Below are 27,965 nucleotides of genomic sequence, written 5' to 3' on the forward strand. Positions count from 1 at the left end.
CTCAGATCCCCAGTACAGTACAGTGCTGTTAGATTAGACTGGACTGTATTGAATTAGCTGGCTCTCAGATCCCCAGTACAGTACCGTGCTGTTAGATTAGACTGGACTGTATTGAATTAGCTGGCTCTCAGATCCCCAGTACAGTACAGTGCTGTTAGATTAGACTGGACTGTATTGAATTAGCTGGCTCTCAGATCCCCAGTACAGTACTGTGCTGTCAGGTTAGACTGGACTGTATTGAATTAGCTGGCTCTCAGATCCCCAGTACAGTACAGTGCTGTTAGATTAGACTGGAATGTATTGAATTAGCTGGCTCTCAGATCCCCAGTACAGTGCCGTGCTGTTAGATTAGACTGGACTGTATTGAATTAGCTGGCTCTCAGATCCCCAGTGCAGTACAGTGCTGTTTTTAAAATCCATAAAAATGTTGTAAATCTTAAATTCCTGAGATCTAACACTTATGAAAATGAATGAACAAAATAAACAAATAAATACATAAATGAAAAAATCAATACACAACTTTATAAACAAATTCCTAAAATTACACAAATTCAGGCAATCCAACACCTTTAAAAAAAAAAAAAAGTACAAAGTAACACGGAACAGTCCATTATAGTTAGTATAGGGGGTGATTGGTCTAAGGCTATTGTGCATATTATTATCATTATTATTATTATTATTATTATTATTATTATTATTAATACAGTATTATTACTAGTCCAAACTCCCTCACCCCTCTCTTTGACTGCACCTAAATGGATCAGTCCCTTCAAAAAAAAAAAAATAGTCATTTTGCACTGAAATTAAATAAAATACATGCAATTTCAAAGTAAAAAGAAAAAAGTTTCAAATTGTAACATCTGAAACACATTTTGTATATATATATATATAATCTTTAAACATCTTAAAACAGTTGCAGAATATTTTGTAGTGATTTTCATAGCAATTAAGAAAATCAAAGAGAGAGAGAGAGAGAGAGAGAAAGAGAGAGAGAGAGAGAGAGAGAGAGAGAGACATAAAACTGGGAAAAAAAAGGCAAAACACTTTAAAAGAAGTGTAATTTGTAATTCATTATGAACAGAGCTGCACAGAGCAGGTCTGTAGGAAACTCAACACTGCATAGCTGCACAGAGCAGTTCTATAGGAAACTCAACACTGCAGAGCTGCACAGAGCAGGTCTATAGGAAACTCAAGACGGCAGAGCTGCACAGAGCAGGTCTATAGGAAACTCAACACTGCAGAGCTGCACAGAGCAGGTCTATAGGAAACTCAACACTGCAGAGCTGCACAGAGCAGGTCTATAGGAAACTCAAGACGGCAGAGCTGCACAGAGCAGGTCTATAGGAAACTCAACACTGCAGAGCTGCACAGAGCAGGTCTATAGGAAACTCAACACTGCAGAGCTGCACAGAGCAGGTCTATAGGAAACTCAAGACGGCAGAGCTGCACAGAGTAGGTCTATAGGAAACTCAACACTGCAGAGCTGCACAGAGCAGGTCTATAGGAAACTCGACACTGCAGAGCTGCACAGAGCAGGTCTATAGGAAACTCAACACTGCAGAGCTGCACAGAGCAGGTCTATAGGAAACTCAACACTGCAGAGCTGCACAGTGCAGGTCTATAGGAAACTCAACACTGCAGAGCTGCACAGAGCAGGTCTATAGGAAACTCAACACTGCAGAGCTGCACAGAGCAGGTCTATAGGAAACTCAACACTGCAGAGCTGCACAGAGCAGGTCTATAGGAAACTCAACACTGCAGAGCTGCACAGAGCAGGTCTATAGGAAACTCAACACTGCAGAGCTGTACAGAGCAGGTTAAAAGGAAAGACAGATCAACACTGCAGAGCTGTACAGAGCGAGTCTATAGGAAAGACAACATTTCATTTTTTTATATAACTTTTTAGATTAGTTCCTTTTAAAACAGTGCTTTCCCTGGGTCTCTCTCAAACACTTTCAATGAGACTCCCTATCGCACAGCAGTTTCAATGAGACTCCCTATTACACAGCATTTTCAATAAGACTCCCTATCACACAGCAGTTTCAATAAGACTCCCTATCACACAGCAGTTTCAATGAGACTCCCTATTTCACAGCAGTTTCAATAAGACTCCCTATTGCACAGCAGTTTCAATAAGACCCCCTGTCACACAGCAGTTTCAATGAGACTCATCCTATTTCACAGCAGTTTCAATGAGACTCCCTATTGCACAGCAGTTTCAATAAGACTCCCTATCACACAGCAGTTTCAATGAGACTCATCCTATTTCACAGCAGTTTCAATGAGACTCCCTTTTGCACAGCTGTTTTAATGAGACTCCCTATTGCACAGCAGTTTCAATGAGACTCCCTATCGCACAGCAGTTTCAATAAGACTCCCTATCGCACAGCAGTTTCAATAAGACTCCCTATCGCACAGCATTTTCAATAAGACTCCCTATCGCACAGCAGTTTCAATAAGACTCCCTATTGCACAGCAGTTTCAATAAGACTCCCTATTGCACAGCAGTTTCAATAAGACTCGTTATCACACAGCAGTTTTAATAAGACTCATTATCGCACAGCAGTTTCAATAAGACTCCCTATTGCACAGCAGTTTCAATAAGACTCCCTATCGCACAGCAGTTTCAATAAGACTCCCTATCGCACAGCAGTTTCAATGATACTCCCTATCGCACAGCAGTTTCAATGATACTCCCTATCGCACAGCAGTTTCAGTAAGACTCCCTATTACAGAGCAGTTTTAATAAGACTCCCTTTTGCACAGCTGTTTTAATGAGACTCCCTATTGCACAGCAGTTTCAATGAGACTCCCTATCGCACAGCAGTTTCAATAAGACTCCCTATCGCACAGCAGTTTCAATAAGACTCCCTATCGCACAGCAGTTTCAATAAGACTCCCTATCGCACAGCAGTTTCAATAAGACTCCCTATCGCACAGCAGTTTCAATAAGACTCCCTATTGCACAGCAGTTTCAATAAGACTCCCTATTGCACAGCAGTTTCAATAAGACTCCCTATCACACAGCAGTTTCAATGAGACTCCCTATCACACAGCAGTTTCAATGAGACTCCCTATTGCACAGCAGTTTCAATAAGACTCCCTATCACACAGCAGTTTCAATGAGACTCCCTATTGCACAGCAGTTTCAATAAGACTCATTATCGCACAGCAGTTTTAATAAGACTCATTATCGCACAGCAGTTTTAATAAGACTCATTATCGCACAGCAGTTTCAGAGCAGAGCTGGTCTATAGGAAACTCAACACTGCAGAGCAGTAATTGAATCGTAATATCTTTTCAATATAGACTTTAAGGGGAAATTCACAAATGCTCTTCACATGGTTTCAGGAAAAAGAAAGTGAAGGGTGAGAGAGAGGGAGAGGGTGAGAGTGAGGGAGAGAGAGAGGAGAAAGAGGGACGCGTCTGGACAAACGCCTCTGGACTTCCCGTTTGCTTCTTTCAAACAATCCAACTTGTAACAACGAATAGTGGAGTCTTCGTTTTCATATTTCTCCCAGTAGTCTTGCTCTTTAACTTTCGTCAATGTGGACTCAGCTTCGTAACTTTTGGTTTGACTTTTATCTGGACTGATGTAACTGTTGTCTTGCTGTTGTCCTTTCTTTCCATCCAAGCCTTTAGATTTGTCCGAATTCCCCCCGCTTGCCTTGCCCGATTTGGGGAACCACCATCTCGTTCTGGTGCTGAAGGTGTAAGTGACGCGGGCTCTCGGATAGTAAGGCATCATGGGGCAGGGAGCGAAATCGATTTCTCTCAAGAACCTCAAATCTAGACCTTTCCTCTCCTCGGGACCGGCGCAGAGGAGCTCGGAGCTGGAGATCCGGACCTGACGGAACCATTCCCAGAGAGGGCGGGCCTGGCAGGAGCAGCTCCAGGGGTTTCCGTTGAGTCTGAGGAACTGCAGGGATGAGAGATCGGAGAGGGCCGAAGCAGGGAGGTCTGTTAGGGCGTTGTTGAAGAGGAAGAGGGTGGTGAGGTGACCCAGGTCCCTGAAGGCTTTGCGGTTGACCTGTCGCACTCGGTTCTCGTGGAGGAGGAGCCTGTCCAGGTTGACCAGCCCTCTGAAGACATTTTCAGACAGGACTCGGATTTGGTTGCCGTGGAGGAAGAGGTGAGTGAGATTCACCAGGTCTGAGAGAGAGGGAGGGGGAAGGGGAGGGACAGAGATTGATATTTGGCACATGAAAATTCAGTACTACCAAAAAGTTGTATGTTAAATTATATAATTAAAATTATTTGTGTTATAGCTCTCCTGTATGTATCTGCCTCCTGTCACCCCTTCCCCCCCAGGAGCAGGGTTGAGACAGACTGTATTAGATAGGATAGAGGGGGCTCTCCAGGAGCAGGGTTGAGACACACTGTATTAGATAGGATAGAGGGGGGCTCTCCAGGAGCAGGGTTGAGACACACTGTATTAGATAGGATAGAGGGGGCTCTCCAGGAGCAGGATTGAGACACACTGTATTAGATAGGATAGAGGGGGCTCTCCAGGAGCAGGGTTGAGACACACTCTATTAGATAGGATAGAGGGGGCTCTCCAGGAGCAGGATTGAGACACACTGTATTAGATAGGATAGAGGGGGCTCTCTGGGAGCAGGGTTGGAGACACACTGTATTAGATAGGATGGGGGGGGATGGGGGGGGGGGGCTCCAGGAGCAGGGTTGGAGATGCACTGTATTAGATAGGATGGGGGGGGGGGGGCTCCAGGAGCAGGGTTGGAGGCGCACTGTATTAGATAGGAGGTCTCTCTCTCTCTCTCTCTCTCTCTCTCTCTCTCTCTCTCTCTCTCTCTCTCTCTCTCTCTCTCTCTCTCTCTCTCTCTCTCTCTCTCTCTCTCTCTCTCTCTCTCTCTCACCTGGATGTGTTGCAGCAGGTTGTCCTGCAGGTAAAGGAACTGCAGGCTGTAGAGTTTTTTGAAGATGTTTCCGGGCAGGGTCCCCAGCTGGCAGCGGTATATGTGCAGGCTCTGCAGCTTGTCCAGCCCCCGGAAGGAGTCAGGATGGAGGGTGCGCAGGGAGGGGTTATCCCCCAGGTCCAGCTCCTCCAGATCTCGCATGTCGCTGAAGGAATCGGGTTTGATGGAGCTGATGTTGTTGGAGTAGAGCCACAGGACCTGATGAGAGGGAGAGAGAGAGAGGTGGGGGAGAGAGAGGAAGATCATTTTCAAGCTCAATTTCAAGTTACAGTCAAACATGTATTAAGAGACCTGCACTCAAGGGACAGTCAAATAGTATCTCTTAAAAGATGGACCCCCCCATACATTTTCTATTTGTCTCCAACATCCTACCTTCCTGTAATTATATATGTATGTTTAAAAAACTCTGTAAAAGACTACATATATGAACAAAATTGGGGGTTGTAGAAGCAGTGAGACAGGGGCTGTCTTAAAAACAATTGGGCATTCCAAATTGGGGAGAAATCACGGGGTAAAAATAATTGACGATTCCAAAAAAAAAGAAATTAAACTTTGATATGCTTTGATGTTAACATTTGAGGGGGTGACTGCTTGAAAAGGCATTTGTGACGGGGGACTGCCCCGTCTTTAAGAACGTGGTTGGGACTGGCAGGGAGGGGGTTAAATTCCTCCGTGCCAGGAAAACATGTGAGAATGTGGCTGGAGCCCTAATTGAATAATCAGCAATTATTTATTAATTGGGCTCCAGCCACAGGGGATAAAAGCTAGGGGAGAGGCCCTGGCTAGGGGGAGTGTTCTAGAAGGAGAAGAAACAAGAGTGTTTTGTGTGTGCTGGGTTTCTGTTTGTTTGTTTTTGAATCCAGTGAAGGCAAAGCCCAGCCTGGAAACCTTTATTTTTGTAAGTTTTGCTTTTTTTGTTTTGTGTTTATTTTATGTTTAAAACCTTTTTGTTTGGCCCTTGTGCCGGTTTATTTTGTATTTTTGTTTATTAAAAACTTTATTTTTGAACATTTAAACTGTCTCTGAGTCTCAACCTCAGTCATTTTATTATTATTATTATTATTTATTTCTTGGCAGACGCCCTTATCCAGGGCGACTTACAAATCTTACAAGATATCACATTATACGATATTTCACATTATACAGATATCACATTATTTTTACATACAATTACCCATTTATACAGTTGGGTTTTTACTGGAGCAATCTAGGTAAAGTATCTGCCCAAGGGTACAACAGCAGTGTCCCCCACTGGGGATTGAACCCACAACCCTCCGGTCAAGAGTCCAGAGCCCTAACCACTACTCCACATTTCCTGTCACAGCATCCCTCAGACAAACGGTTATAAACTTCTATCTATCTTTCAGTCTCCAGAATTCCAGGGAGTAATTTGTTGATTCATTCATTAGTTCATCCCTTTACACTTCCAAACGAGTCACTCGTTCTCGCTTTCCCTCTTGCTGTTCTTTCTCTCACTTCCTTTTCCTCCCTCCCTCTCCCTCCCACTCTCTCATTAGTTTGTTTAATTTATTTATTTACACATTCATTCACAATTTGAGTGATTCACTATTGCCCTGCAAGCTGTTTGAAAACCAGAATGATTGGTTTACATCATAGACACGCAGAGACACAGGTGCACATTCTGAAACATGCACACAGTGACACATGCACAGAGAAATACGCACACTGACACACAGAGAGACATGAACACACATACACACAGGGAAACACACACACACTCACTGAAACATGACCACACACACACACACACAGGGTATACAACTTAATAATTAGCTTGTCAGCTTGTAACCTGCTGATGAAGCCCTATGGCATAAACTTCAGTAAAAAAAGACTATGCCAGTTTCAATAAGACTCCCTATTGCACAACAGTTTTAATGAGACTCCCTATTTCACAGCAGTTTCAATGAGACTCCTATGGCACAGCAGTTTCAATAAGACTCCCTATGGCACAGCAGTTTCAATGAGACTCCTATGGCACAGCAGTTTCAATGAGAATCCTATGACACAGCATTTTCAATGAGACTCCTATGGCAAAGCATACATTCTACTGTTTAGCAGACTCTGATATTTTATTTCTTAGCAGACACCCGTATCCAGGGTGACTTACAATTGTGATATTATTATTTACATACAATTACCCATTTATACAGTTGGGTTTTTTAATGGAGCAATCTACGTAAAGTACCTGCTTGTTCAAGGGTACAGCAGCAGTGTGTGTGTCCCCACCTGGGACTGAACCCACACAAGAGCCTCCGGTCAAGAGTACAGAGCCCCCCTGACCACTACTCCACACTGCTGCTCCAGATATTGATTGAGACATCTGAAATCTCTTTATAATACACAGCAGCAGATACTGATATTGATTAAGCATGTCTGAAATCTCTTTATAATACACAGCAGCAGATACTGATCTTGATTGAGCATGTCTGAAATCTCTTTATAATACGCAGCAGCAGATACTGATATTGATTGAGCATGTCTGAAATCTCTTTATAATACACAGCAGCAGACCCTGATATTGATTGAGCATGTCGGAAATCTCTTTATAATACACAGCAGCAGACCCTGATATTGATTGAGCATGTCTGACATTTCTATCAAACGGAAAACGACTAAAAATAAGGAATACTAAAAGGACCATGTTCGCAAACTCAAAACAAGCGATACAAAGAAATACATACATAGACTAACCCCGTATATTTAATAATATAATATAGATTGTGTTGAATATATATGTGAATAATCAAATATATAACATTTCAAAGTACATAAATGAATATTTGAAAAGAGATGAAAAAAAATAAACAAACGAAGTCTATCTGCTCATTTATGTTATTAGTTGCTCCTCACTGCGTGTTAAACTTAACAAAGACTTAAAATAAATGACAATAAATAAATAAATCAAACACGTCATTGTCAATGTAAATCCATACTGCTATAAGATTCAGTATTTATTTTTACTTACCTTTGACATTTCGAGTACGGGAACCGCTTCGTAAATTCGACCGAGTCCCCATTTCTACTCTGTGCCGGGTGTATTCGTGTGCGGCGCTGCTGCTGCTATCTCTCCGCTGGAGTCTGGTGCTCTCTTTCGGCTCGACTGCGCCTATTATAGAGGGCCACTGCCTACGAAGCACTTGGGGGCTGCGACGGGAAACCCACACGGGCCAAGCCGGGGCATTGTGCGCTAAAGGCGGGGGACAAAACCCGGCACTGTGCCCGCTGACGGAGCTCAGAAGCGAGGGAGGGGGGAGGAGACTCCGAGGAGGTCTATAAAAAGTTCAATTTCTCCGCTAAATATCAAAAGAAAAGAGGAAGGGATGAATGAAGAAAGGATGAAAAGAAGACGTCTGCGTCAATTTTTAATGCTATTCCAAATTAATACGGATCTTATTTTTTTTTTTACTTTGAAGGTTATGCGCTCTAAGACACGGCTCACACCGCCGTTCACTTGCAGACTGACAGGCGCTCCGATACGGCAGGAAAGTTATAGGGGAGCCGCTGCAGGATTGAGGCTCTCTTTAGGACCATGGGTTAACAACTCCTGCACTAGATGGATGGACAGACAGACAGCTAGCAAGTACTTTACCTCCTAGATTGTTCCAGTAAAAACCCAACTGTATAAAAGGGTGGCAGAATTTGTATACATTTGTGATTCTTGAAATGTGTATTATTATTATTATTATTATTATTATTTTATGTAGGCTGTGTGTGACAACTGTAAAATAAATAATAGGCTACTAATGTAAAAATAATGTGATATCGTCATCTCAACACTTAATGTTTCATGAGTATATATCGTTATTTTCCTTGTATAACACTGTACAACTGCTGCGTCTGTGTGTGTGTGTGTGTGTGTGTGTGTGTGTGTGTGTGTGTGTGTGTGTGTGTGTGTGTGTGTGTGTGTGTGTGTGTTTTACTGGTAATAGACAGGACTGTTTCTCGCCTTTTGGGGGCCCTAAGCAGGATTTGGTTTGAACCCCCCCAAAAAAAAAAAACAGTTGAACAAACCTCTTGCAGATCCTGTTCATGTTACAAAGGTAAAAGTTATCATCTTACAAAGCCTGGAGACTGTTCGTGTAAACTGCAAAGCAATATTAAGTCTCTTGGATGATGATGTTAATGTTAAAATTTGATGACCCATATTATTTCAAAGATCAAAACTAATTGTCTCCCAGCAAAACCACAGCAACCTACAATGACCATATTGACACTGTCAGAAATATGTGATTTTAAAAGGACAAGAATATAACATCACTATTAATAAGTAGATGGGTTCATACCTTTATTGACTTGCATTTGGTTCACTGCTACTTAAGTTGCCTTACACTGCTGGGACTGGTAACTGCTGCTGACCGGTAAGACTGGTGCTGATACTGCTGGGACTGGTGCTGACACTGTGACTCCTGCTTTGAAAGAGTTTAGCACACAGTTTCTCACTCAACTTTAATATTCTTTTGTCTGTATAAATCGACGATAGGAAGTAGTACAGTACTTCAGGCGGAAGAAACCGGTCGCAGAGGTCCCGGTGCTGCCTGGCGCACAGGCCGGGTCGCTATAGATGCAAATACACAGCCCGAGATTATAGTAATGTGAAGAAATAAAAAATAACATTTTATATATATATATATATATATATATATATATATATATATATATATATATATATATATATATATATATATATATATATATCAATTTTACACTCTTAAAAAAGAAAGTGGGTACATTTTTTATTATTATTTTGGTCTTCACAATTAAGAATTGAGTCGATTTTTACCGAGGGCCTCGGCTGCCTCAATGTGTACACTGTGACTACGCGCCTGGGCACAGCCAGCATGCAAGCAAGCTACAGCAATAAAAACGGAGCTAAATCAAATAATACAATACCTTTCTCATGTTGTTTTTCTTCCTCAGTTTTTTTCTTTTTACGCTTCTTCGCGCCAGATTGGTACATTCTTGATCTTTTTACAGTCACAATTTGTTCGCAATCCTCAAAGAAGCCACCGGAGGCAGATATCACCGTGTAACAATTTTTTTTTTTTTTTTTTTTTTTTGGTTCCTGGGTAGTAAGTGTTATTTTCTAATTGCTTATGCCTCAAAAGTATAGAAAATGGCTATTATTCCCCACAAACTTTGCTTTTGTGACCAGGACAGTGATATTTTGAAATTTACCTATTTTCCAGAACATTCCAGATAGATTCAGTGCTGAGTAAACTTGGAGTAACTTCTAGAACTTTCTAGAACTTTCCAGTAATATAAATAGTAGTATAAATACAGGGGCCTTAAGCCCACCAGTTCAGTTTAGTTCCAGCTGCCTAAGTGGATACATATCTGCATTTTTCTGAGATGGCATCAAGAGGCTGCAAGCATCCGGCAGACGCATTTTGCTATGTCTGCGGCAAATTTATCAAGACAAGAGTGAAAAAGTACTCCGTGGAAGCATCTGCTAAGATGTGTGAGGCCTACAAGGCATATTTTGGCATGCCTGTCGGGGATCAAGACAAACCCTGGGCACCTCATTTCACCTGCGAGCACTGCAAAAAAAACTCTGGAAGGTAAGATGGACAATTATTGCTCGGAATTTTATGTTATAAAATTTGTTAAAATTTTTAAAATTGTAAAAGTTTTTAATTTTAAAATGTTTTACAATTTTCAATGTTATTGAATAAATATATCATATATGAAAAATGTTGCGAGAATCTCTTACACATTAGTCATGGGTGAAATAAATGTATTTTTGTAGGATGGTACAGAGGGGAAAAGAGAGCCATGAAGTTCGCTATCCCAAGAATTTGGCGGGAACCCACTGACCACTCAAGCAACTGCTACTTCTGCATGATGGACCCTTCCAAATGTCGGACTGGCAAGAATGCACCTGCTATCACGTATCCGGACCTTCCTTCATCCATCGCCCCGGTGCCACACTGCCATGAGCTCCCCGTACCCACTCCTCCGGAGAGAGAGAGCAGCCGTCTTTAGAAGTAAAGAGAAGGGTCTTTCAGGTACCTTCAAGACTTCTTCCCTAAGCTGTCTGAGGCAAAGTTCAAAGCCGGTGTCTTCGTCGTACCACAGATAAAGAAGATCCTGGAGTGCATTGAATTCCCCAAGAAGCTCATTAGTAAGGAGAAATCGGCTTGGAACAGCTTTGTCGCAGTGGTTCGGGGCTTCCTGGGCAATCACAAGGCCGAAAACTATGTGGAGCTGGTTGAGACTCTGGTGAAGAACTACGGCACAATGGGCTGAAGGATGTCCCTCAAAGTCCATATCCTTGATGCTCATCTTGATAAATTCAAGGAGAACATGGGAGCGTACTCGGAGGAGCAAGGTGAGCGCTTCCACCAGGATATAATGGACTTTGAACGCCGCTACCAAGGACAGTATAACGAGAACATGATGGGAGACTACATTTGGGGGCTGATTCGTGAAAGTGATTTACAGTATAATCTTAAATCTCGAAAAACTACTCACTTCTAAATCTTTTGTAGTCATTTTTGTATTACTTTAGTATAAATACATGTTAATTTGGATTCATATGTTGTTTTATTCTGACTTTATGTGAACCAAAAGACACAAATTCGTCCGTTTTCTCATTGGAAAAAGGTAAATTTCAAAATATCACTGTCCTGGTAACAAAAGCAAAGTTTGTGGGGAATAGTAGCCATTTTCTATACTTTTGAGGCATAAGCAATTAGGAAATAACACCTACTACCCAGGAACAAAAATTGTGTTACATAGTGATATCAAGACGACGAAACAAGCCTGCTTGCTGCTACAAAAGCGGCACTATACTGAACTTTGCCGATGCGTTAGGAATAGACACCATTCATTTATTCATGCTTTTACATATCAACTAATTGCATTCCGCATTTACAGAACATACATGATTATCGTGAACATTTGATAAAATCAAACAATCAAAAAATTCCACTGACTCACACTGCTTTCACTTTTTACCATTTACTTCTTAGCCCTTAGCTTGCGTCTCAAAGCGTGATGATGTTGGTTTTGTTGACTCAGTTGCTATGGGAACGTTTAAAACTCCGCGACAAACTTTACTCAAATGCACAGCTGTACAGAACACACCCCCTCAGGCATGTGCTGTCTATTCACGGGAACAGACTACTGAACCAGTTAGTTCAGAAGATCTCTGGATACACAATAAACAATCTGACAATTTCACAAATAAACCCGTTTGTGTTCAAACCTATGAGAGGTGGAATGTAACAAAAATGTGAACTGCAAAAGCCGGAGCGTCAAACATCAACGACAAAGTTCAACATTTGAATTGAAGTAACAGCTGTCAAATAGACAAAACTCAACATTCGAAGATAATATGCCAAATTGAATATGCTCAACACACTAATTGAATTAATTATACATAAAAGAATGAATGTAATTAAGCTCAATAATTGAAATGGGAACTTCAAATCTTAAATAAATTGATTACAATTCAAATTTCCAGCACGCCCTCCGATTTGTGTTTAGTCTGTTCTAAATCAATACTGCGCGTTGTATTTCAGGTTAAGCGCTGTGCTTTCCATTTGCCACTTGGTCATTCTCTTCCCCGGGACTGCCCCTGTCATGGCAAATCTGACATGCTAAAGAGATGCTTTGCACTGTTTCTTAAATCAAGTGGCCTCAAATAAATTGTCTACTTTAATATCTGCTTAGCCTACCTATCAGTCTGGGGAAATTGTAAAAATGGGTAATTGACTTGTGGATGTTAACATCAGAACTCGAGCTGTCATTCTCCTCCCCTCAAACTGGCGCAGGCAACACACCTGCCTGGATTCCTGCATGATATAAATGTGTTTCTTCATTTGCGCGGCCTGCTTTTTATTATTCATTGGGGTTTGTTTACTACATGCCTCCATAGCTGAGCCTTTAATCAGACAGTCCTTGTCGGTGACAGTCCAGTTTGTTCCGCACGTACTTCTTACAAACTTAAATTCAAAGTACAATCTTCTAAATGGGTTATTATTATTATTATTATTATTATTATTATTATTATTATTATTATTATTATTATTATTATTTATTTTAATTAACGTACTGATTGAAAATTAGAGGACTAATATAAAAGAGGTGCGCTCATCAATTGCAGCTAATCAGCTCCCATTAGCACCTGAACCTCTTTATAAACACATTGCGCTCTAAGGAACACCAAACTCAGCTACTGACGGTTGTGTTTTTATTATTGTTTCTTTATAACGGTGAAAGAAGTTCACGGTCGGGGCTGCCTTGGATTTAATGATGCCGTGTTGTCTTAGATTTGGGTAATTGTTGATCTTTTCTCTACTTTAGAAACGTTCATTTTATTGTGTGTTTCTCACTTGCGTGTTTTTTTTTTTCAATGCAGAATAACATTGCTGTTAGCAGTGTTAGTCACTGAAGTTTGGACGCAGAACCCGCCTCTAGGTACGATAACGGTCACTTCAGCAGACCTGTTCTTTTATCTTCCTGTTTATTTGCCGGTTGTGTGTTTACGTATCGTTGTCTTCTGCAGGGTCGGTGAGGACAGAATGTCAAGGGATCGTTATGATGATGTTGGATAAGTCTTTTGTTGGAAAGTATTTTCGTATCAATGTGATTGGTGAGTGATCATTTTTCTTGAATAGAAAGCTTTTGATGTATAAAGCCTGTTGACTCGTAATGTAATAACCTGAATTAAGTACAGAGCACTCCCGCGCTGTATGGCATCAACCAGGCTTCGTTTTTTTTTTTTTTTTTTCAAATACAGGGTATGAAACTCTTGCGTTGCTGATCACACTAAATAATAGACCTGTGCTGCTACAACCTTGGTCAGATTTGTTGACTGCAAGTGCGCAGAATTAGAAATTATTTACTCTAAACCTATTGTTCCGAATGGGTGTATAATTCTAGAAATATAAATAGTTTTTTAAAAAATTGCGAAAAGTAGATGGGACGGGGTGGTGGGGGTGTTCACTTTGTTATATCTCTACATTGTTTGATCATGTGTACAGTTTCTTAAAAGGCCAACTGAATTTCTTTCTATAGACAATAAGGGGGCGCTTGTGTCCCTCTCTCCAAGACTGGCTGCTCAGTGTGGATATAGCTTAACTGTTGACTTCTTGGGAAATGCCAAGGTCCTTGCTTCTGTGCTGAGTTGCTTTGCTCAGAACACAGTGAGTCATCATTTTATTTCTTGTAAACCTGTTTCTAATGGTGACATGCTGGGACTAACTTTAGCCTTTGTTTCCAGAATGAGACGTACAAATCAGTGTCTTCTCAAACAGTGCTATGACTTCAGCTTCCTCCTATGTTCAGAGCATGACATGCCGCTATTCTCCATGGGTGGAGAGGGAGATTCTGTGTGAAAGAAACTACATGGAGGTAAGGGCTGTCAGGATGTGATAATGCTGTTTCAGTATAACTTGTTGGGTTGTGTGGGTATGTTAATTGTCATTACAGAAGTGCTTCACTCATGACTAATTTCAATATTCTTTAGGTTTCTGTGAGAAGAGGTGTGCCACTTATTGAGCCAAACTTTGTTCAAGATGATCCTGATTGGTCCCTTGCATACCCTGAGGTAGAATCATGTGACTTTGCATTTGCTTCATTCACATCCCCTTGGTCTTGCCTAATTGAGGTCTACTCTACTGTCTCATCTAGTTGAAGCAAAATCTAACGGCCCCATTAACTTTAACCTGTCTCCCAAGAGGGTGGTCATATTGGAATTGTGTAACATTTAAGGCATTGGCTTTGTATACATATATTCTGTTATTTGTTTTGGTAAAACCATGATTGTGGTGAAGTTAACACTTTCTTGTCTGTGTGCAAGCCTTGTATTTCAACCACTGAGGTAGTGGCTTCATATGTGCAGGGTTATAAACCCTTCATGATAAATGTGTCCTGATATACCTTTTTTGAAGTCTGCTGTATAGGAGCAATTTCAAGTATTGTCCTAAAGTTTGTTACACTGATATATTAAGGTCCAGTACAAATGAGTGGCTACAAACTCTGCCTGTATCCGATCCAGACCACATGCTTTCACGTAGGCTCTTTCGTACGCAGTTGTATTTGAGGGTTCTCTGTTCCATTAGAGATGTTTGGTGATCATATAACGGTTTCAGTGATACATTGTTAATTTCACCCTTCAGTTTTAGTTCATGTTTTATTAAACAAGCCATCTGCTGTGACCAATCCTTTAGACTGGGGATGCTTTGTGTTCAAACTCCCTATTCTAATGAGGTTTTCTCTTTGCTAGGCAACTGCTGCTGACAACAGCATCTGGAAAATTGTGTTCCATCTCCCAGCAAATAGAAAGACAACTATGACTGTTGCTCAGGCCATGACAAATGGCTATGGCATAAACACTACACCAACTTGAATTCTGGTTAGAGCTGCATACAACTCCACAGAAAGCCAGCCTCAGGTGGTAAGTAGTCTAGGCTTCATTGTTCTCCAGTACAGTATATCCAGACTACGAAGGTAGACAAGTCTTGCTTTTGTTTTGGTAAAATTCCCCCTCCCCTCTAACAGATCCAAACTGTACCAATGGCTGTGCTAAGGTCAACCACCTTTTATAAGCAAAGATGGATGGTCATGATGGTGGACACTGCAGTTACATGTCCTACTGGTGAGTAAGCTTATGGAGGGTAATGGTGCTCAAGAACTGTTCTACGTTTAAGTGAATTTTCTATACCAAGTCTATGGTGTTCCTTTCTGTCAGATGGAACAGCCTTCACAGAACAGATGATTACATGGAATGTTCCCCGTGTTCTACCTCCTCTTGTTCCGACACAACAAATTACTACCCTTGATGTTCAAATGGGAGTTGATGGCCGCAAGCTTGACCCTGCAACGATTCATAATGGAGATTATAAACTGGATGTCGGTCCCCAGCTAATCACTGTAAAAATTCCTGTGGGAGCTGATGGTGGATATTACAAGGTATGTAGAAGTTCAACATCTTCTAAATCCTTCTCATTTTAAAGCTTTCCTCCTAAGATGCTTCTGTGCTTTCAGAGCCATGTATTGGACAACACCTATGTGATCTCTTACTCTATTGAACCAATGCTGGAGCATACCTGGCAAGATGGGCCTGAGAAGACCAAGTACACAGTACTTCATCCAATAACCACTCCTTTCATGCCTCGGCCACCAGTTGTCACAAACAGTATGTAGAACTTGTCCACATGCAGTAAATCAAAGGGATTTGTTGCAATGCTCCACTTCATAGCCTTCATTTTAATTGCATGCTTTAATTTCAGACACTGTTCCTAAAGCCAGAGTGTTCAATGTGACCCTGGGGACATTCCTGCCTGATGTGGAGCTGGTCAAAATTATAGTTGGATCAGAGACGTTAACTGTGCCAGAAGCCAACCTAAAAGGTTATAATGTCCAGGAGCATGTCTTTCCCAATGGATCCAAGACCTACACTCTCCAGGTGCCATTTGAGGACCCCAATGTGAAGCAAAAGGTAACATCCCACCTGTTCAACCATCCAATTGCCCTTTGAAAACACTTGCTTCTTGTGGATGTGTTGCTTGCTGTCTGACTTTGGGTTTAATCCTACAAACCATTGCTTTTCTTTCAGGTAACTCCTCCAGACACCAGAACCTACATTCTGCCCCTGACCTACTTGCTGAATATAGTGCCAGAGAATACACCCTTTACTCATCCTGCTGTAGTTGAAGCCATTCTCAAAGACATTGGTAAGTGCCTGACTGTTTGTGGTCTACAATTACCCTTTTCTGACCAATCCAGTCCATTGCCCTGACAACTGCTCTTCCTCTTGCAGTTCTACCTACAGTAACTGGCTACTGTGATGGTGCTGCATTCTATACCATGGTAACATATGGCAACATGGGTCGCAACTGGGTTCCTTTTGTGGGCTCAAGAGAACTTGGTGGAAGTCTGCTTGCCCTGTACAAGTATAATGCCAACGCTACCAATTTCTGGATGACTGCCATACAATTCAGTTGATGCCACATATGAAGTAAGTGATGAAACTTTAATGTGTTTTTAGTTGTCTTGGGTTCAACACATTACTGACCTGATGTATTGTCTCTGTAGGTGATCAGTTCTTCAGGCATCAGAAGCAGGCTTGACTTGACCTTGAAGGATATTGAGACCATGGTTGTGGTGGCTGACTTTTCTCTGTCCTGCAGTTTCCCTACAAAGATGATTGGTAACTCTCCTGCAGACCAAGCATTCTTTAGAATTAGCTGTTTTTGAGATTGGCCAAAGGTTGCATGGAGTGGTATTGAAGCTATAATCTGTTTCCTTAGCCTGGATCCAAATGCTGTGTTTCAGATTGCTTCACCAATGGAACTATGGCAGCTCTTGCTGTGAAAGTGGAATCTGTCCCCAGCTTGTCTCCAAGTCAACTAACTCTAAGGGATCCGAGTTGCCGGCCTCTTCAGTCTGATGCTATCAATGCGGTTTTCTACTTCAATGTCAACTCCTGTGGCACAACTAGAAGGGTTAGTATTGACACATTTAAAACCATATTTTGAGGAGGTTCAACATATTGACAAGTTGGCCACAACACCCATGGATCAATCTGGGGAGCCATGGTGACTGGTGTTTCCATCAGCTGAATCACTTGCATGAATTGTGGACATCTGAAGGATGCCACCTTTGTATTGAACTGCTTGTCCAGTTGACAAAGGTGCTGCGACACATGACTCTTGGTTATGGCATTGCATGTGCTGCCTATAGACCTTTTTGGGTCAATGGCAGTGAACTGGAAGGAGCGTACTAACTCGGGAAGATCCTGTGGTTAGTATGTAGGATGGGACTAAACTAGTACACGAGTTAATACCAATTGCAGCTCAAGAGTTGCCAGCTGTGTATTCAAATGTGTATTTGCAACAAATCCAAAATAACTGCTGTTGCCCTCTTAGCGGTTACTAAAACAATACCAAATTAGTCTAGCAGTTTCTGTAGACAGACTTGTGGTATCATACTAACTGTAACAAACATAATCTAACTGTAATATTCATAATCACTGCTTTTTATTTTTAAATTGTGAAATTGGTACAAAGTTAGTACACAGCTGGGGATGATCCTGAGTACCATATTAGCTAGTCTGCAACTTGGTATGCAGCTCCATACTAAATCTACAAGTTCATTGCAACCTGAGCCTTTTGTGATTTCTCTTCCAGTTTGACAACAACCTCCTGACTTATGAGAATGAAGTGCTGTTCACATCTTACCGGTAAGGATTGCAATCAAATTGAGTATCCTTGTGGTTGAGCCTGAAACTCTCCTAACCTCATCTTCTCTTTCCAGGTTGAGAGTTGCCTGTCACTACCTGGTCAATGACACCAAGGTAGTGCAGTTCTTGTACCAGAATAATCCTGCACCTGTAGTCCAGCCTGGCTTGGGGGACCTTGCAGTCATCATGCGGCTTGCATTGGGTATGACTTGGCAATTTAAATAATATAGATGCTCTAGTAGTGTGTTTCCACCTATAAAATTCTCCCTTGCATCTCTGCAGATTCAACCTACAATGACTTCTATGGCGCTCAGGATTACCCTGTTGTGAAGTACTTGCGAAGACCCTTGTATTTTGAGGTAGAGATCCTGTACAGCAGGGATCCACAGGCTGAATTGTTTTTGGAGAACTGCTGGGCAACCTATTCTGCTGACCGGAATAGCTCTCCAAAGTGGGATGTTGTTGTGGACAGGTAAGATGCTGGAATATGATATTTCTGCTACAAAACCTAGGGATTGGAGTTGTGGCTGATGTGCTCCTGACCTACTTTCTCTTTCTAGTTGTGAGAACTCTGCAGATGAGTACTTGACCATCTTTCACCCAGTCTCCAGCAATGCAAGAGTGCTGTTCCCTTCCCATCTGAAGAGGTTTGAAGTGAAAATGTTTTCCTTCAAGCGGTCGGGATGCACTGAAAGGACAGGTAAAGTGGAGTGTTAGGATGGGGATCTTGTACCACAATGCATGGTTTGGATTGCTTTGCAAGCAGCAAATAGTTGCTGTTCTCAAATCTTTAGTGAGTTGGAATGAAAACATGTAACTACACTTTTGCAAGAAACACTTATGATGCAATATATTTGTTTTTCAATTCAGTAATCCTCATTGGATGATGGTACTGCCTGATCTATTGATGCTTGTTTTGCTTGACAAGGTGTGCTGTCTTTCAGATTTACTTCCACTGCAGTGTTGTGATATGTGATTCAAACCGGCCATCAGACAGCCTCTGTAGCAGACGGTGCATTCCAGGGAAACAGAGGCTTGGTAAGAGCTCTGCCTAAGAAGGGGGGTACATTTTGCATGCTTTTTTGTCCGTTTGATTTGATGGACTCCTCCTAATTCCTCCTGTAGGTCGCAGTGCTGAAGGGATGGATGGTGGTGCATTAAAGGTGTTTGTGTCTTCTGGCCCAATTGAGCTGAAGAGAGATGGGTCCCTTCACTTTATGCCTAGAAGTGGTAATATGCATGATGTGAACACAATTGCAGTTCAAGTAAAATATAACACTTTTTATTCCTCTAACTATTTCTTTGTTCTCTTGCAGGCCAATTCAATGTGTGGTCCCTTCTGGGAGCTGCAATGGGTGTGTGTTCAGTGGTTATCTTCGTAGCTGGAGTTGTATCTTTCTGGAAACTGCCAAAAAGTGTATTGATAAATAAAAATCTTACTTGTAAAAGCTTCTTTTTTGTGCTTGACTAATTCTACCATTGATATGTCAGAATGGTCATGTCAATGGGATTTCCTCCTCTTTGCTGTAGCAAATGCTTTGATTTTCCCTGATCAGGCCATTCTCAATATGGTGTGTTACTCAAGGACCCTTCACTAATTCACTGTGTGAACCCGGGGGCAAAGACTTTCCTCCTCCATTGAGCTGTAACACTATTTTTATATTGAACAGTAACAGGGCAATTACTATACTTTCAGTTATTTAGTATGATAAAATTTAAGGAAGAACCCCTGCCCCCTCATTTGTCCCTTTTATTAAATATGTATTAGGTAACAATTTTCATATAGAAATTCTATTTCAGTATACAATTTATATATTGTCATGAACCAGGCTTCAACAAGAAACAAACTAGAGCCCTGCATCACTGATTTAAGAATATATGTTTAACTGTTAATTATTTTGAAGCCTCGTGTGTAGAAATAGTAATGGAGGGGGGGTTCATTTGAAAACAAAAGCTGGTGTAAAGTTAAAAGCTGTCCACCAAAGCCAGGCTTGTCCACTTTCCCTTATGTTGGGCCCTTCTCCCTGACAGATTCTCTTGTCTCTTTTAAATTTACATTGTGGTGGCTTCATAAATAATTTTCCCACTTGTTAGTTTTTGTAGGCTAGGTATCCTCTACATTACGACTCATCATACAGTCACTGTGCTTCACATCACTTCCAGCTCTTAACTTCTAGAATAATTCCAGGTGTGTAAACTTCCCAATCTTCAGAATACAGTAAGCTTGTATTAACTTACATCCAATAATAAAACTAGTGGAAAATCCTTCCAATACAGCAATATGTTCCATACCAGGAACTCCTTTCAAAAGTAGAAACTAATTGTCTTCAGTTGAACTGTATTTGCTGCTGCTCCTCCTCACTGTGTCATCTGTGTTCTTTATTGTTTACTTTCCACACTGAATTCTGTAATTCATTAGCTATAAAGAAAACTACCACTTGAGGGTGCAGTGCATAGAAAAGGAGCACATACCAATCCATAAATCATAATAATTATACACGCCTAAATAAACTAAAATAAGAATACATTCCTGTGACGAGATAAAGCGATCCCGTGCTGTAAGCCTTCCTCCCAGCCGCCAGCGGGCTGTGAGCCAGCCTAGAAGGCCCCAACAGAGATGGTGTGACATGGCAGTTCTACCTTTGGGGCGGAAGTCCCAAAAGGACGGTCACCATCTTTGTTGAGGGCAACAACACGGAATGTCCTGCAAAGTCCCAGAATTGGGAGGAGATTAAAATTGCTGATTGGTGTTCCACTGATCAGGGGGCGTTCCGCAGCACATAAAATGGGGCTGTGTTGTAGCAGTCGAGGGTGGTATCTGAAAGCACAAAGGAGTGTGGGAGAGGTACTGAGGGATAAAACCAAACAAATGCTCACTGTGACTTTTTTGACAGACATAAACAAACTAATTCAAAAGAGAGACAACCAACCAGGAGGTTGGACACCAGAATGGCCAGAAAGGCAAGGACAGCCACCCAGAGTCTGGATAATTTTACTTTGTTGTTTGTTTTGTCTCTCCACATTTCAGTTAGCGTTTCTCTTTTGTTTGGACATTTTCTTTTGTTTGTTGTCCTGATTACCACTGTTTGCAGACACTAATAAAGGAAAAGAAAACAACTTGTGTCATATCATACCATTGTCTGGACTTGATTATTTTTACACCTCCACCCAACTCAGCTGTCCGTGACAATTCCTTTTTTTAATAATCAAAATTCCAGTTCAGCTCCTACATAAGTTTTTGCAAAAGCAATTATTTTTGCTAACATTTCAGGTTCTAAAATCACTATTTCCAGCAGTGCAGTTCCTTCCTGTCTGTATTGGTCATACTTTAGGGCCCATGGGAAGCCTGTGGCAGGCATGCATTCTGGTTACCATGTGACTCCTTGTTTATTGGGACAATTCAGGCTTTTCCAATTGCAATGCATTGTGGTACATTCTACACCTCTTGGGCACTGTTCACAGCAGGACTACACTTCCCATAATGTATTGGGGTGTGAGTTGAAGAGCCTAAACTATCCCAGTGTGTTCTAGTGTGCATGAAGTCATATGGTAACCCTGCCCGTGAAGGCCTGTTTCAGAGTTCTGCCCCATGCAGTCTCCCTTACTTTGAAAGCTCAGTGCTGACAGGTATGCATATTATAAAACACACACATGCAAAGAACAGAATTCTAGAAACAAACTTTATTATACAGTTCTGTACATATACATGCAAAATATAAAACATTAATATATCTCTTACATTTTTGCTTAGTGTAGTTTGTATTACTCCCGTTAGATAAAAAAAAATCGAATACAGTGGCTAATGCAGCCTCCAGCGTTCAGCCACAAAACGGTAAAACTGCAAACAAACTACAATTCCCAGAATCCCTTGCCAGTTTCTGTAGTCCCATGTGTGATGCCATAGGTCTGGCTGCCTCTGAGTTGTGATTACACAGGCATAATCTACGTATTAGATTCCTTCTTGCTTTGACATGCTACTTTCAATATGCAAGTTTAGGGTGAAATTATCAATACTCCTTATATATACCTTGTTCTAGCATCACAAAAAAGTGCTTCTTAACAACATGTTGTTCTCTTCATGTTTGAGTGTGTGAGTTATTGGAACTGAATTCACTACACTGGAAACCCCGTGTGTAGTACGGGGGGTGTAATGTGTTTATATTATAAAGAAGACGGAGAGTTTGATGCGAGACTCGATCAGACACAGGCACATTCATATTACACTGTGTAACAATTATTTTTTTTTATTTTTATTTTTATTTTTTTATTTTTTGGTTCCTGGGTAGTAAGTGTTATTTCCTAATTGCTTATGGCTCAAAAGTATAGAAAATGGCTATTATTCCCCACAAACTTTGCTTTTGTGACCAGGACAGTGATATTTTGAAATGTACCTATTTCCAGTGAGAAAACGGGTGAATTTGTGTCTTTTGGTTCACATAAAGTCAGAAAAAAACAACATATGAATCCAAATTAACATGTATTTATACTAAAGTAATACAAAAATGACTACAAAAGATTTAGAAGTGAGTAGTTTTTCGAGATTTACGATTATACTGTAAATCACTTTCACGAATCAGCCCCCAAATGTAGTCTCCCATCATGTTCTCGTTATACTGTCCTTGGTAGCGGCATTCAAAGTCCAGTATATCCTGGTGGAAGCGCTCGCCTTGCTCCTCCGAGTACGCTCCCATGTTCTCCTTGAATTTATCAAGATGAGCATCAAGGATATGGACTTTGAGGGACATCCTACAGCCCATTGTGCCGTAGTTCTTCACCAGAGTCTCAACCAGCTCCACATAGTTTTCGGCCTTGTGATTGCCCAGGAAGCCCCAAACCACTGTGACAAAGCTGTTCCAAGCCGCTTTCTCCTTACTAGTGAGCTTCTTGGGGAATTCATTGCACTCCAGGATCTTCTTTATCTGTGGTCCGACGAAGACACCGGCTTTGACCTTTGCCTCAGACAGCTTAGGGAAGAAGTCTTGAAGGTACTTGAAGGCTGCCGACTCCTTATCTAGAGCTCTGACAAATTGTTTCATAAGGCCTAATTTGATGTGCAGTGGTGGCATCAGCACCTTCCGGGGGTCCAAGCCGTACTCATCATACTTCAAGGCGTCGAGCAAGGTCTTGATGCTGTTGTAATCCTCTTTGAGGTGCACCGAGTGAGCCAGGGGAAGAGACGGGTACTTGTTACCATTATGGAGCAGCACGGCTTTGAGGCTCCTGGATGAGCTGTCGATGAAGGACAGTATAACGAGAACCTGATGGGAGACTACATTTGGGGGCTGATTCGTGAAAGTGATTTACAGTATAATCGTAAATCTCGAGAAACTACTCACTTCTAAATCTTTTGTAGTCATCTTTGTATTACTTTAGTATAAATACATGTTAATTTGGATTCATATGTTGTTTTTTTCTGACTTTATGTGAACGAAAAGAAACAAATTCGCCCGTTTTCTCATTGGAAATAGGTAAATTTCAAAATATCACTGTCCTGGTCACAAAAGCAAAGTTTGTGGGGAATAATAGCCATTTTCTATACTTTTGAGGCATAAGCAATTAGGAAATAACACTTACTACCCAGGAACAAAAATTGTGTTACATAGTGTTATTAAACCTGCTATCAGACTCTCCGGCGCCGTCACTCTGAGTGCTCTTTGAAACAGACTGAGTTCGTATTTATATTCATGTTGGGTTAATCAGAGATGACTATCGGCGGCCCGTCTGTGGTACTACCGGAGATTTTAATTGCACAGTTTGTACCGCTCTGTGCAGCGCCGTCCCGTTTGTAACACGGTACGTGAACTGCATTCTGCTAAACAAAACATCACAACAGCAGCAGCAGTGCCATCTACTGGACAAAACCCAGACATGCACGTTAAAACAATTATCCAGTTCAATATCTACAAAGACTAAACAAGAAACTATTAGCGAAGCCCTGAAAAAGTAAATATTATACAAAACGGTTTAAAATCAAATGTTTAATTGTTAATAAAACCATTTTTAGATACTGTGGAACTACTTCTCTCAGTGGAAGGTAACACAAATAAAAATTATTAAAATAAGGTTTAAAGTCTTCTTTATTTACCAACAACACCACACTCATAGCCCCATTTAATAAGAGCAATAATACACTCCAGGGTCTGTGTGTTATCATGAGATATATCACCACTTCCTGGGCGGTTGAAGAACTCAACTTCGTCTAGTGCCTCCCAACGCACCCAAGGCGTGGTGATATTACCTCTTGATAATTATTATTATTATTATTTATTTCTTAGCAGACGCCCTTATCCAGGGCGACTTACAATTGTTACATTATTTTTACATACAATTACCCATTTATACAGTTGGGTTTTTACTGGAGCAATCTAGGTAAAGTACCTTGCTCAAGGGTACAACAGCAGTGTCCCCCACTGGGGATTGAACCCACAACCCTCCGATCAAGAGTTCAGAGCCCTAACCACTACTCCACACTGCTGTGTGTGTGATAACACACACACACACTGTCGTGTATTACTGCTTCATTAATGTAGTCATTAGGTTTATATGTCACATTACTTTGTTGTCACTGTATTGATTTAGATATTCTGGTTGGATACCTCAGAAGCCAGCGGAACAGCGTTTCTCCGACCCAGCGAAGGAAGTGTTTGTCCCGGATAACCTCTCCCGTGATGATCGGCGCTGCCATGACAACCCATGACATCACCCGCAGAAGTTACAACACCTCGAGTCATTTTTTGTAGCACAGTATTAACGTGTTATTGTTTTCACAAAATAACATCAATAAGATTATCAAATCACCTGCTAGTGTGTACTAAACAAAACCTCAAATATCACTGAATTGATACAGAGACAAGCCATGGCACCAGCAAGGGGTTACAATGAAATTAATAAATAAATTACGACATGAAACAAAAATACATGTGGGTATATTTTAATCAAAAATCCATGTGTCCATAATTCTGATTATTTATCTAAATAATCTTACAGCTAATTCTTTACAAATGATCAATTTCTATATTTCCCAGAGTGCTAATATGGTGTTATAATTTAACATATTAATGGCTTTTAGAAATCATCTATGCTAGTCTGCCCCTCAAACAATTTTAAATATAATTTAGATTTAAATGGCAGGTAGTATATAAATCAATTTCTAAAACAGGTCGCATTTTGTAATTTAAATAGGACTACTTATGAGCTACCAAAACGTATTTTTGCTTCATGTCGTTATTAATGTATTTACTTATTTATTTGGTTAAACTTTAATCCAGCCTTACATTTGAACTTCTATGTATGAATTACTGACGAGTAATATTTGTGATTCGATTACTCTAGCAGATGAACTGATAATGTATGGATGTTATTTTGTGAAAACAATACAGTATTAAAAAAAGAAATACTGCAACATTTAATAAATAAATAAATTATACACCAAACTGTAGCACATTTCTTTAGTCTTAATATCATAACAAATATACTTATTATAAATATGTACCTCCTTTTATTTGTTGGAAAACGGTCTGGAACTGAAGTAAAGGATTTTTTTAATACAGTGCTGGTTGAATATTTAAAATATGGTTCCCTTTCAAGTCGAAAATAACCATCAACATGAGATATTGCCGTCAGGCAGCACCGGTAGGCTGAGCTTTTATAGCAAAGCTGCCGATAGGCCCCCACGCCAGCTGCAGTGTAAGCCCGCCCCCCTGGGAGCTTACTTAACTGTGCGCGCGGGGATGCACTTCCTCTTTTGTCTTCAGCCTTGGTACGGTAGGTAATAGATAATAGAGCTTGTTAACTGATTGTACTCGATAAGCTTTACGCTTGAGAAGCTGTTTAATTACCCCTTCTCTGAGTTTTTTTCAGTTATTGTGTTATTTAGGATTATATATATTTCTTTAATATATTTTTCCTTTCGCTTTGCTTCGGCATCGCGTCTTCGTGGTCTCCCGTCTTCCTTTTCTTATTGTTATTATTATAATATATAATTATATTATATTTATTATTTGGGTTTTTGTGTATATATATATATATATATTGTTATATATATTTTTTATTGTATATTGTTTGGGACGCGTGTGCGTTGGCCTTAGGCCACGCGCATTATTGCAGCCTCGGTCTTGCTTAGGCTAGACCGTGTGTGTGTGTGTGTGTGCGTGCAGCCTGCATTGCAGTCTCCCCCCCCCACCGCGGCGCGTTCTACCGCCACGTGGCTGCTATTGAGTATAGCCCCACTGTTTTACACCATACGTAGTGTCTGCTGCAGCGTCCAAACAAACAAAAAAAAAAAAAAAAAGTTTTTTTCCCATACAGTATAAGGAAGACGACCACCAAGTGCATTAACTGTTGCCCTTATAAGCAGCACAACACCTTGTCTTTCGAGACTCAGACACAGTACTAGAGCACATAGCGTCTCCGCTTTGCGGGTCAGCTGACGTGGATCGTCTGGTGCAGTACACGCGCTCCGGCGCTTTCGGTGTCAGCGCTTAGGCGCCTGGTGTAGCGCTTCGGCGCCTAGTGCTTGGGCTCAGTGCACGCAACGCACCTGTGCACGCACCTCGATGCTCGGTGCTCGGTGCCTCGGTGCACGCACCTCGACGCTCGGTGCCTCAGTGCACGCACCTCGATGCTCGGTGCTCGGTGCCTCGGTGCACGCACCTCGACGCTCGGTGCTCGGTGCACGCACCTCGACGCTCGGTGCTCGGTGCACGCACCTCGACGCTCGGTGCTCGGTGCACGCACCTCGACGCTCGGTGCTCGGTGAACGCACCTCGACGCTCGGTGCTCGGTGCCTCGGTGCACGCACCTCGACGCTCGGTGCTCGGTGCCTCGGTGCACGCACCTCGACGCTCGGTGCTCGGTGCCTCGGTGCACGCACCTCGACGCTCGGTGCTCGGTGCCTCGGTGCACGCACCTCGACGCTCGGTGCTCGGTGCACGCACCTCGACGCTCGGTGCCTCGGTGCACGCACCTCGACGCTCGGTGCTCGGTGCACGCACCTCGACGCTCGGTGCTCGGTGAACGCACCTCGACGCTCGGTGCTCGGTGCCTCGGTGCACGCACCTCGACGCTCGGTGCTCGGTGCCTCGGTGCACGCACCTTGACGCTCGGTGCTCGGTGCCTCGGTGCACGCACCTCGACGCTCGGTGCCTCAGTGCACGCACTTGACGTTTGTCTTTTCAGTGCTTGGTGCACGCGCCTCAACGCACCTTAAAGCTGTTCTCTTGGTGCTCAGTGCTTAACGCTCGGCGCTCCTATTACTGGCACGGTACGCTTCGGCATACAACGTGCTGCACCATGTAATTTCACCGCTGTGTCACCTGTCAGACGAAGTTACCGGCTAATGACCTGCATGAGGACTGTGTGTCCTGTCTGGGGCCGGAGCTTGCGGCATCTGCTTTGGCAGACAAAGCTTTTTGCACGTTATGTGCAAGCTTTCAGACGCGCACTCTGCGTCGTAGGGCGAGGAGAGCAGTCGGGGATCGCTCCCCTTCATCTGGGTCGTCACACACCCTTTCCACCCCGCAGCCTTCTTTGGCTTCCCCGCCAGCGAAGCTGCCTTTTTCCAGGAGTTCGCCTTCCCAGGTTACCCCTGGTCAACGATCTCCTGACGTTAGGCGCAAGAGAGACCGCTCCCACAGCCTTTCTGTAAGGCGAGGCCCTTCTCCTCGCGGCGAACGCCCCCGTCAGATCTCGAGATCCCGCTCTAGATCGCCCCGAAGGAGAGGATGTTCCCGTTCTCCTCGTCGCGACAGGCGTGGTGGTGTAACTGAGCTTACTATTAAGATGTCTCAGTTTATGGACCTTATGATGGGGCAGCAATC

The 27,965-nt window shown here is 42.0% G+C and overlaps 3 long non-coding RNA genes across 3 annotated transcripts; all 3 read left to right on the forward strand.

Annotated features, from left to right (window-relative positions):
• Nucleotides 1-13,119: 13,119 nt before the first annotated feature.
• LOC131703274 (uncharacterized) lies at nt 13,120-16,095 on the forward strand. Its single transcript, XR_009309750.1, has 10 exons — nt 13,120-13,237; nt 13,321-13,379; nt 13,468-13,554; nt 13,980-14,107; nt 14,185-14,315; nt 14,431-14,511; nt 15,190-15,360; nt 15,465-15,561; nt 15,655-15,875; nt 15,951-16,095. It is a non-coding gene; the product is annotated as an uncharacterized LOC131703274 (long non-coding RNA).
• Nucleotides 16,096-16,731: 636 nt separating this feature from the next.
• LOC131703275 (uncharacterized) lies at nt 16,732-17,407 on the forward strand. Its single transcript, XR_009309751.1, has 3 exons — nt 16,732-16,923; nt 17,001-17,115; nt 17,241-17,407. It is a non-coding gene; the product is annotated as an uncharacterized LOC131703275 (long non-coding RNA).
• Nucleotides 17,408-18,476: 1,069 nt separating this feature from the next.
• LOC131703276 (uncharacterized) lies at nt 18,477-19,551 on the forward strand. The gene is made up of 5 exons (XR_009309752.1): nt 18,477-18,619; nt 18,708-18,847; nt 19,092-19,185; nt 19,273-19,377; nt 19,464-19,551. It is a non-coding gene; the product is annotated as an uncharacterized LOC131703276 (long non-coding RNA).
• Nucleotides 19,552-27,965: the final 8,414 nt, after the last annotated feature.

The sequence above is a fragment of the Acipenser ruthenus genome, chromosome 32 (genome assembly GCF_902713425.1).
Source record: "Acipenser ruthenus chromosome 32, fAciRut3.2 maternal haplotype, whole genome shotgun sequence".
Classification (NCBI taxonomy): domain Eukaryota; kingdom Metazoa; phylum Chordata; class Actinopteri; order Acipenseriformes; family Acipenseridae; genus Acipenser; species Acipenser ruthenus.